The following is an 11,590-nucleotide window of genomic DNA, read 5'->3' as shown; positions in this document are numbered from 1 at the left end:
AAGATTATATGTCTCTAGTTCATCATGCTCCCTCTCAACATGATCTTCATCTTGATGCTCCCCCTCAAAATGATGTTCCTGTTGATTCTGCGAATGCTCCCCCTCAACTTGGTGATTCATATTTTCATTCTCCCCCTCGAAAGTTGGCTGACAATCTTCATGAATACTCGTATGCTCCTCCTCCATACAAGCATCAGACATACTTTCGCAAGTGATTGACCTTGTTGGTACTGTTGAATCATCAGTATGTTTTAAGGATTCTGATGTTTTATTATTAGGAGCATTATTTTCCGATTCAATTGCCCTGTCAGGAACTCGAAAATTAAGTAATAATCAAAATCAATTATTTCAGAATTATCAAATTGAGTATTTGAATCCACAAGTATTGATTTATTTTCAAATTTAGTATCCATTGGTTTGAGATAGTAATCATCAAACGTTAAATTGAAAGTTTCTTCAAATTTTCTAGTTCTTTTATTAAGCACTCTATATGCAACTGAATTATGTGAATATCCTAAAAATATGCCTTCATCAGCTTTAGCTTGGAACTTGGACAAATTATCTTTGAGATTCATGATCAAACACCTGCAACCAAACACATGAAAGAATTTTACATTAGGTTTCCGATTATTGATTATTTCATATGTAGTAACATTGAATCTTCGATGAATAAATGATCTATTCTGTGTAAAACATGCAGTGGAAACTGCTTCTGCCCAAAGATATTGAGGTAGATTCGCATACGTTAACATGGTTCTGGCTGCTTCGCATAGAGATCGATTTCTTCTTTCAACAACACCATTTTGTTGCGGAGTATATGGTGATGAAGAATTATGTGAAATGTCTTTGTTTGTGAGAAAAGAATCAAGAATTTGATTTTTAAACTCAGAACCATTATCACTTTTAATTTTGCGAACATTCGTTTGCAGACTAAGCTCAATCTTTTTGATAAAATCAATCATCGTCTGAGCAACTTCAGATTTTAACCTGAGAAAAAACACCCATGTGAATCGAGAAAAATCATCTACAATAACTAAAATGTACCACTTTTTATTGATTGTAGCAACAGTCGACGGTACACATAAGTCAATGTGAAGAAGTTCCAATGGTTATACGATTTTTGAATCTATGACAATCGGATGACCTTTTCTATGTTGTTTTCCTTATTCGCAAGGTGCACACAAAGAATCATTATCAAATTTTAGTACAGGTAACCCTCGAACTAAATCTTTAGTGACAAGTTTGTTAATATTTCGAAAGTTCAAGTGTGATAATCTTCTATGTCAAAGCCAGCTGACATCATTGGATGCTTTTGATAGTAAACACACAGCAGGTTTTCCCACAATTGGTTTGATGTCCAGTGTAAACATATCACCATATCTTTTGGATTTGAGAAGTATTTCATTTGTCTTCGCATTTGATATGATACTTCCTTCTTCATTAAATACCACTTGATTTCCTGTACCAACAACAAGTTGTGACACACTTATCAAATTATGTTGAAGTCCTTCAACATAAGCAACTCTGTTCATAGTGAATTTTCGATTTGTGACTTTCCCATAGCCTTTCACTTGACACTTGTGATTATTCCCAAACTTGACTACTCCTGCATTTTCCAAGCTTCTATAATCTCGCAAGTTTTCCTTTCTTCCAGTCATATGACGAGAGCAACCACTATCAATATACCATTTCGTATCATATTGCTCGTCACACATCACCTGCATTCATTGGAAAAATTTAGGAACCCAAGACTTGTTGGGTCCATCATTAGTAGAATAAAACAAGTTCTTTGAATTTAAAAACCATGTTTTCACTTTGTTTGTGACAGAATCCATTATATCAACATCATCAGATCTAGATATTGAAATATAGTCATTCAATAGTTTTGGATTTCCATTGATTGTAATCTTATCCTTCACAACATTCGCATTTTTGATAACTGGTTTCCATTTTTGAACTAGAACTTGCGAATGATGAGATGATGAACTATCAATGGAAGAATTATTTGCGAACTTTTCAAATGCATTCTTGATTTGTTGTTCTGTAAATTTCCCACTTCGATATTTTCTTCCTTTCCCTTCAAACCAACGATTGATTGTACTTACATCAGATTTTCCTTTTGTATATGAAACTTTGGTTTGTTTTGAAACTGAAGCATTTGGAAAATTTGGTTGTTTTGGTGAAAATTTTACTTTTGCTTGAGTTGAATCTGTCAACCTTGATGAAGTATTCGTGAATTTGCCAACATTTTGAAACTTTTGATTATTTGCAAATTTTTGCGAATTTTCAAATTTTCGATTGTTGTCATATTTGCGAACATATGGCATTTTATCAACAAAATTTATTTGTTTATTAAAACTTGAATCTGTTTGTTTATTTTTGCTTTGAAATTCTGATGATTTTGTTTTTGAAATGTGTTCTTTTTCATCTCTTGGTTTGTCATTTGACACAACTTGCCAGAAATTTGCTTTTCTTGCTTTTCTTTTTGAAACTTTATTTTCTGTTGAATAATTTCCAACCATCAATTTGAATTCATAAGAATTTAATTTCACTCCAGCCTTTGGTTTTTCACCTATAACCACCCATTTTTGTAATGATTTTTGTTTTTGAAACACATAAGAATTTTAAGTTAAATTGTTTTCTTCTGTGTTTTGATTTGCGAAAAAACCTTCAGTGGTTGATTTTAGATTATCTTTTTCAATCATTTTGTTGAATTCAGGATGAACTTTCTCAGCATTTCCAGTAGTGACAAAAACTTGATTTGGAAAAATGGTTTTATCAGTACATACAAAATTTGGATATACCACAGTGTTGGTTTCCAAATAATGTGCGCCTTTGTCATTTAAAATTTTGTCAAACTCTTTTGTATTTTCAAACACTTGATCAACCATAACTCGTTGAGGTATTTCAAGTGAATCTTTCATTTCTCCTATGTTTTCTTCATTCTCATCAGACTTCCAGCTTTCAACTTCCACATTATCAAACTCACAATGTTGTGAAGTTAAAGGTTTATCAATTTCATCCATTGCTATCGAATCAACAAGAATTTCTTTACCTTTAATCTTAGATGTGATATTAATGATTGACAATTGAGAACAATCAACCTCTTCTTCCTCTTCTATCTCACTGATTTCACTCACATTATCTGAATTTTCATCAATATCAGCATAATTGAATTGAGATGCAAGAATTGAAGTTTCTGTTTTCTTTAATATTTTCACTTGTTCATTCTTTGTCAAACTTTCATTGACAATGTTAACCAACTCATCAGCATTCAGAAATTCATCAATTTTAACAATACCGTATGTATATCTATCATCAGGTATTTTGTCAAATTGAGAAATTGTACTTTCGCAATCATAAGAAACAACATCAACTTTTTCACGTTCAAATTCAAGAAAAGGTAAAAGTTTCCTATGTTGTTCAGTTGTTCTTTGCTAATGTCAGAAGAATGATGTAAAGCAGTTAATTTTGCATATAACCGTTTGGCAGAATTACAATATATGTTCCTTTGTGCTAGCTACAACCTAACATCATTTGTAAGATTATTCCTATCACAATCTACATTTTTGATCTGCATTTCAAGTTTTTCTACTCCGGTCCTCTTTATTTCTAATCCTTTCCGTGTCTCATATACTTGCATATTTAATTTTTGAACTTCAGTACTAGCAGACACAATCACAGAATCAAAATAAGCCACAGTTTCATCAAATGAAACAATTTCAGCATCCTAAGCAGATAAAGGAATATTAAAAGATTCAAGTATAGCACGTACCTTGGTGGTCATGGGTGATTTGTCTATGGATTTGGATACGAAGCACCTTCCTGAAATTTTCTCTTTATCTTCAAAACTTTCTTAAATTGCCCCATGTGTAGGATGCCTCATTTCGTCTTCATCAGATCCTGAAGACCAGATTTGATACGTACCACTTTCTTCATTACCAGTTTCACCTTTCGCAACCAAAGACACTCCTTTGGTCTTAGCACGTATCTCTTCAAGCCTTTCAGAGTAGTATGCTTCATCTTTAACTTTTTCCTTCTTCTCTTCTTTCTTTCGCAACATGAAATCGGCTGCAAAATGATTCGCACCATTACAGTAGTGACAGTAAATTCCTAAGTCACCTTTCAGCTTCTTCACTTCTTTCGCATCTTTTTATTTCTCATCAGCTTTCTCCAATTTCTTCCTCTCCTCTCCTCCAGTTTTTGTGACTGCACTCTTCGCATCACTAGCCTTTCCTTTTTGATTAAAAGGCTTTTTGAAAACTTCTTAATTATGTTGTTTGAATAGAATGCCACAGCCTCATCATCAGAGTTCATCAAAAATCCTTCATCATCTGAACCATCTTTTTCATTACCATCAGCTTCCGATACCTTTGAAATAAGAGCCAAAGGACCTCCAATACTTTGTTTTGATTCTTCATATATTTAAGAAACTTCACATTCATGTGTTTTCAGCTGATTGTAGAGATCATTCAAACGAGTAGAATCAAAACTTTGTTGATTCTTAATCATCATGCTCACACTTCGCCATTCTTTGCGAAGACCCATAATGAATGTCAAATTGAACTCCATGAGAGACCTAGTGATTCCATACCTATTGCAGCGAAATATAAGATCATTCAGACGATCATAGTAATTTTCAAGAGTTTCATCATCCTTTTGTCTGAATCCTTTCAGTTCAACTAGACATTGCTTCATAGAATTGATCTTCGTCTTTTCGCTACCCTGATACTTCTCTTTTAGAGTGTTCCAGATTTCCTTTGCTGTTTTACAACTACGAATGTAATTATACACCACAGGAGGAAGAGCACCTCTTAGTTCCCTCATGCACCTCTTTTCATTATTCTTCAACCGTTTTTGTTGATCAGCAACTTCAGTAGATGCAGCATATGGACCAATTGGTTGAACATTAACAGGAGCTTGCACTGTTCCATCGATGCAATTCCAAAGTTCTTCATCAATTCCATTTAATTAATCTTCCATTCTATCAGCCCACTGATCATAGTATTCTGGAATTAACATCGGAATTTTGGTTGAAGAACCAAGCAAGTGAGAGAAGGAAGTCATTGTATTCATGTTGCAGTTTGCCATTGATGAACACAGAAATTTTCAGAAAGCTTGAAAAACTTGATGAAATTGAGAATTTGATCAATTAAATTGATCACAAATCACTGATCGATTACTCGACTAAACAATTCAAAGACAAAATCAATTCAAATTTGAAGATCAAATGAGATTTTCAAAACCAAAATGCGCGGAAAATTTTGAGTAAAGTTGCAACTTAAAAAGCAAATGATTCTAACACGAAAATCAGATGGATGCAGTTTGAATCCTGCTCTGATACCAATTGAAGTGAATTGTTATCGATATTTAAGTAAACAAAGTATGATTTGAGTAATCTAATAGTTAGAACACGAAGAGTAAATGTTAATCAGATCTCATATTGATGAAGACTGATTACAGAAATAAGCAGAAGGATATTTGAGTTTTCAAAAGTTCTCCTCTACTTCTAACCCCGGTCCCTATTTATAGGGAACATGAGTGTACAAAAAATATACTAAGTCTAAACATTATACTTCGTAGAAATATGACTTAGTAAAATAACATAAATGCAAAACAATAGAAAACACTATATTCGACTTTTACAATTTTACATCTACAGTATCAGCTTTAAAGCTGGTGAGATCATAAGTATATTAGTGTATGAGTTTGTATGAAAGCATTAGTAAGATGTTTGTAATGTATAAGTTTTGTTAAGTTTTGTAATTGTTTGAACTCCCCTAGAAAACCCTATGTTTTCTACTAACGGTAGCCTTCTACCAAGGCATCTAGTATCTGTGTGTGTTTCTCATGTAAGAGTGTATATTTCCTAATTTCGACTATCATTAACCAAAAATATAGTTTTTACATTACCGTGCATCGTGTGCATGTTCACGAAGTGAATGGAATGGGAATAATATTATAGTACTGTAGTGTTGTATTAAGTAACTACTGATGTACTAACTACCTTAAGTAAAGTGTAAACTTTTTAGGGTAACAAGTGATCGGCCGGTATCTTGCTATCGACTCAATAGTAAAATGACAATGTAAGATGCCGTAAAGATGACGTTTGGCACCCATAGACTTGCAAGTCCCACTGTAGCGAGCAGCAAGGTGTAGGATATTCAATCCTGTATAGATCTATACGCAAACTCATACGCTCCCCCATTAAAGAGATTCTGATACAAAAACAGTCATGGCAGGTGGTGCCATGCCCTGTTTAATGGCTCACATAACTGTGTTAATGTATATGTAATGTATATGTGTGCTAGCTGTATTGTGTGTTCCTTCTCTGTCTAGCATGTATGTTTGTTTCTCGTCATAGTGTTTATTGTTTGTTTCTCTTCATAGTATCTACTGTTTGTTTCTTATCATAGTTTTAACATGTTTGTATACCCTTGCTACTCAAGGGCATTGTATCTCTTGATTCGTGTATGAACTGACTCATTTTATGTTTCATTGTTCTAGTACTAGTATTAGTATCTTCCTAAACTACTCCTATAGTAGTTTACTAGCGATGTATGATCATGATTGAATACCTTTGCTACCCAAAGGTATGGATCTGAATGAAAGAACTTTTATGAGCATATATGTATACAGGATATACAATTTATATTTAAACCACCTTCGGACGGATAACCGATGCCTTAAAGCCACATCCAAACAAGGAAAAAGAATTAAAACGAGCTAGCCTTCCTAAGTCCTTTAAACATTTCTTATATAACTATATATATATATATATATAGGCAGGCATTTGACAATATATATATATATATATATATATATATATATATATATATATATATATATATATATGTGTGTGTGTAAAAGAGTTTAAGTAAAAGTGTTTGACCAATAAAAGAGTTTGTAAAATAGGTTAAAGTAAAACAGTTTGGTAAACAGTTTAACAAGTAATAATACCACTTGTTTGGTAGTTATTAATCACATGTGATTGATATAATAACTATAATTGTTCAACTTGTATCCCCCCCCCCCCCCCATAAAATCATTTAAAAACATTTAAACCATTGATTAAGGGGTATGAACTCACCTGTAGTGAGTGGTTTGAATGAACAGATTATACAGGAGGATAGGTGTCAAGTGAAGGCTTGAACACACACGTGGATGCTATTTAACATATATGACACATATATGAATACAATTAGTGTTTAAAACAACTAATTATTGAGTTGGGACCACCTTAGGGACTAGTAAACACTTATATTGAAGTGTTACAACCATAAATGATTGCACATAAGGGGTATTTGGCTACACAATAGAGTGTGCATCCAATACACACACTATAAGTGTGTGTGCAGCCAGGGTGTGCAGCCAGGAGGCGTGTGCGGCCAGTGTGTGCGGCCAGCATGTGTGTGAGGTTGTACACAGATATTGTTCTTGGTGTTCTTGGTTAAATATGCTACCTTTTATGAAGATCCTCAAGGGGATTTGGATGGTACTTGAAAGGATTTTGGGTCCTAGCTTTGAAGAAGTGTAGAAAAGTGTTCCAAATGGCTAAGTGTTGAATATATAGGAAGGAGTGTGCGGTTGGGAAGGAGTGTGTGGTTGGGATGGGTGTGTGGTCGCACACACCTTGTGTTGGTGTGATTGGCTCAAATGCAAGGTGATACACCCACAATGCTTATCCCACAACTCCTACCCTGCTTATACTAGGCTTTAAACACTTTATTTGACTCCAAAAAGTGCTAAACACGAGTTTAACTTTGATAAGAATGAAGAATGAAGAATATAAGCTAGAAATTTCCGGGTTGTCGCGTATTCCACCAAAGCCGAAGGCGAGAGCCTTTCAGATGACACTTGAGGCTGCAAAAGATGAAAATGATGTCGCTTCAAGTACCCTTCTCATAAACAAACTGCCTGCCCAAATTTTATTTGATTCTGGAGCCAACTACTCCTTTATTTCGCATGAATTTGGTAGAAAACTAGTTTTGTCTGTCAATAGACTAGATAATGCTTTATTAGTTGAAGTTGCTAGTGGCATGTTTGTACCTGTTAGCCATCTTATGAAAAACATCTTCATTGACATGAATGGGAATAAGTTCCATGAGGAATTATTGTCTATCGAACTAAACGGTTTCGACATCGTGCTTGAGATGGATTGGCTTAGCGCCAATGATGTCGAGATATTATGCAAGAAGAAGATAGTAAAAGTAAACCCGCCAGAGAAAGAGTCATTTATGGTGTTTGTGATGGGTTTTGTACAAACAATCCTATGTGTGCATGCAACCCTAGAATTGGATCTACGTTTTCACTATTACATACAAAACATTATGAACACTTGAAGAACCCTAAAAGGCTTCTAAGAATTTTGAAATCCTCAAGGAAAGATGAAATACATACCTCTTGTTGTTATATTGTAATAACAACTTAAATCTTGAACCTTCTTGTCTTTGAAAGCAAGTACCACAAGTGTAATACCTCTAATGGCTCACAAACACCAAGAGCAAATGAAGAGGTAATAGAGAGAGGGAAGAGGTGTGAAATTCATCCCTAGGAACCCTAGACAAGGCATGGACGAATTCTAATGGCCGTAGGGGTCTTTATATAGGTGTAGACATTAGGGTTTCAGTCCTTATCCTTATCTAGTTGCTTGCCCACCAAGTAACCATAAGATAAGCCTTGAAGACCCTTATAATTATCCTTTGGACGATTTCAAGGATATCTTATCCCTTGAATTCGTCCAACCTCTATCTAGGATAACCATTACCATATTTTGTAACTATCACATAATTACAATTCATCCCCTCTAGTTTAATTAATTACACTTCATCACAAAATTAATTCCAAATTAATTATTGACCAATATTAATTAAAGAATTATGATTTCTCCTTTAATATATTATTCTTATAACATACTAATAAATCATAATAACCTCTTTCTCTATTATTTCTCCAATCAAGTTGCTTTGGTGAAGGCAACCCAAAAGGACCATGCACAATCGGGTCAAGTACTTGACAAATATGGTTACAAGCTTAGACACTAATCCAAAAGTCTCCCACTTGGATAAGTCTAGTAACTATAATAGTAAGTACTACCCGATTAGCAATCGTAGCTCTCAAAGACGCTATCAAACTATGATCTTATCAGTAACCTGTCCTTTAGATAAGGGATCATATATTCCTCCATTCTAGATATCGTATAGACGTGAGACATGGATTGAAATCATTCTCTCAGTCTATGTGTTGTTTCCCGATTTCCGATTTACAACGACTGACTAATTGAACAAATCAAATTAGCCCTAGCCCAGCCGAGCATTTACGTTTGTCATCACTAAATCATCGAGGGGCCCAAAGATATCGCTTTTATCATACTTTGGATAAAAGGAACGGATAAACTTTGATACAATGCTCGCTTGCACTCACTCACTGAATCACACACAACAATATGTTTTATAACACCAAGTTACTAGTGCGTTTACATATTATCATTGTGCAACCGATTTTCAAGATACAACTCACACATCTCGGTTTCAAGAATATAAGATGTTATCGTCTCACCAATCACTCGTGATACAATTCATGGAGTGATCCAAGAGAGCGTGGGTTTAATCCAATGCTCAAATTCATATTCATAAGCACTCATGAACGTTGCAGCAAACATTTGCTTATGTCTAATACTCTTTTAGACAATCCACACACCAATTCACGATAGACTTCATTCATACCTACTTACAACATATGAACGACTGTGGCCCGTTCGAATAATTTGACTGTTCTTAATCAATTAAATTATTCAGGAAGTCAAAACATGCAAAGTGAAACACAAGAATAATACTAATTCCATATGGCCTCAAACCTTTGAGCATAAATAAAACACCTTTTATTTATCACCATATCGATCACTCATTATTTGTCTTTTTGGGTAATTGACTTCTTACTTGAATTATTACACTTGTCCCATGCTCCTAGCATGCACACAATGTTTACCTATGGTTCTTTATTTGTAAAATAGATCAAATTGAACACATTTCCAATCATTCTCATTTCACAACTCCAAATCCTTTTTCCATAAGTGAAAGAATATCAAATTCTTGCTACTTATAGAATATGCTAGATTCTAACATTTTATGCAATGATCCTTTCGTAATGTCACTGCACCAAAGTCACAAAGACTATTGCCAACGATATTACAAAGTCCTCTATCGGAGATTGTTACAAGACAATTCCTTAGATATGATGTCTCTCACTCAAATTACATTCCTTTGAACATCCTTTTGCATAAATGTTTCTAATCTAGACATAGATTTTCAATATTCAATGCCCAATATGGACATGTTTCCATATTTTCCATATGACAACTTATTCTTAATAGAATCTTATGTATTCATAATAATGTAGATATGGTCCATCCAATACCATGCTTCCAACTACTCACAAGCAACCAATCCTCGTCGAACTTTGGATTGTCCTTTGATAGCTGTTTAATTATTTTAGTAAAAACAGATTCTAGTCCCTTTTCCCTCTAAATGCGCTAGACATTTGGAAAATTTTAGAATGGTCAAATATTAAATCACTTGCAAACGATCCTTTACCCGAAGTGTATGGGACACGATGCATAATGTTTTATTTGCTATGTTCTCAAAATTCGAATTGTGAAGAGGAATGTCGTAATCATAATCGAAATTTTAAGAACACACTATGTACCTTTGACTAAATTTATTAACATTTCTCAACCTAAGCCTTTAGATTTGAAATGAAGTATAATATTATTCTCTCCCTTAATTATAGCAAAACAACATTACAACCCTTACGACTTTGCAAGGTATAACTCTTGTTTTCTATAATTAATATTGCCAACTTGCAATAGGTGCCTTAATAATCATACACTCATAACATTTATACTCCCATTATCATGATGATTATTATAAAACATAACACTTATGCTCCCACTAGCTTTGACATGTATTCAGAAATAGCTTAACTTTCAGAAAAACAATACTTATTGAATTTCTTAAGTTCATGTTTCTAATACTTAGTGCTTTGATAATCTTTTATCAATGCTTCTTGAACTTATACACCTTTGCCTTAGATAGTTTATATGTGTGTCTAAACAATTAAGACTAATTGCCAAACCTCACAATTTAAATCATGGAAAGGGATACCATAACCATAATCGAATTCGAGAATGCAATTTTACAATCACAATCTTCTTAAAATCTTTCTTAGTGAAAGCATTTTCTCACAATCATTTTCATGAAGGAGTAAATCTTATGACACTTAGATTTAAACGGTGTATGTGTTCCTATCTATGTGAATTTGTTAAAACAAGGGTTTACGACAAATTCAAACTCATATGGACCGAACTTTCTTAATCTTGATTTCTTGCCTTATGGTAGCACGACTGCCCACCATGTCTTCCAAGTAGTTAAGCAATTCACCTTTTCCTATCAATGTACTTTCCATTGATCTAGTTCCTTGCCTTTTATGCATTCAAATGAGAACTCATAGGACTCACATGCATAATTAACTCAATTGGAACAGCACAGAAACAAAATAATGTCAAAATGATAGGTTGTTAACCTCAACTCGT

Source organism: Lactuca saligna, chromosome 6 (genome assembly GCF_052625555.1).
Source record: "Lactuca saligna cultivar CGN05327 chromosome 6, ASM5262555v1, whole genome shotgun sequence".
NCBI lineage: Eukaryota > Viridiplantae > Streptophyta > Magnoliopsida > Asterales > Asteraceae > Lactuca > Lactuca saligna.
Note: the sequence above shows the minus strand (reverse complement) of the source record.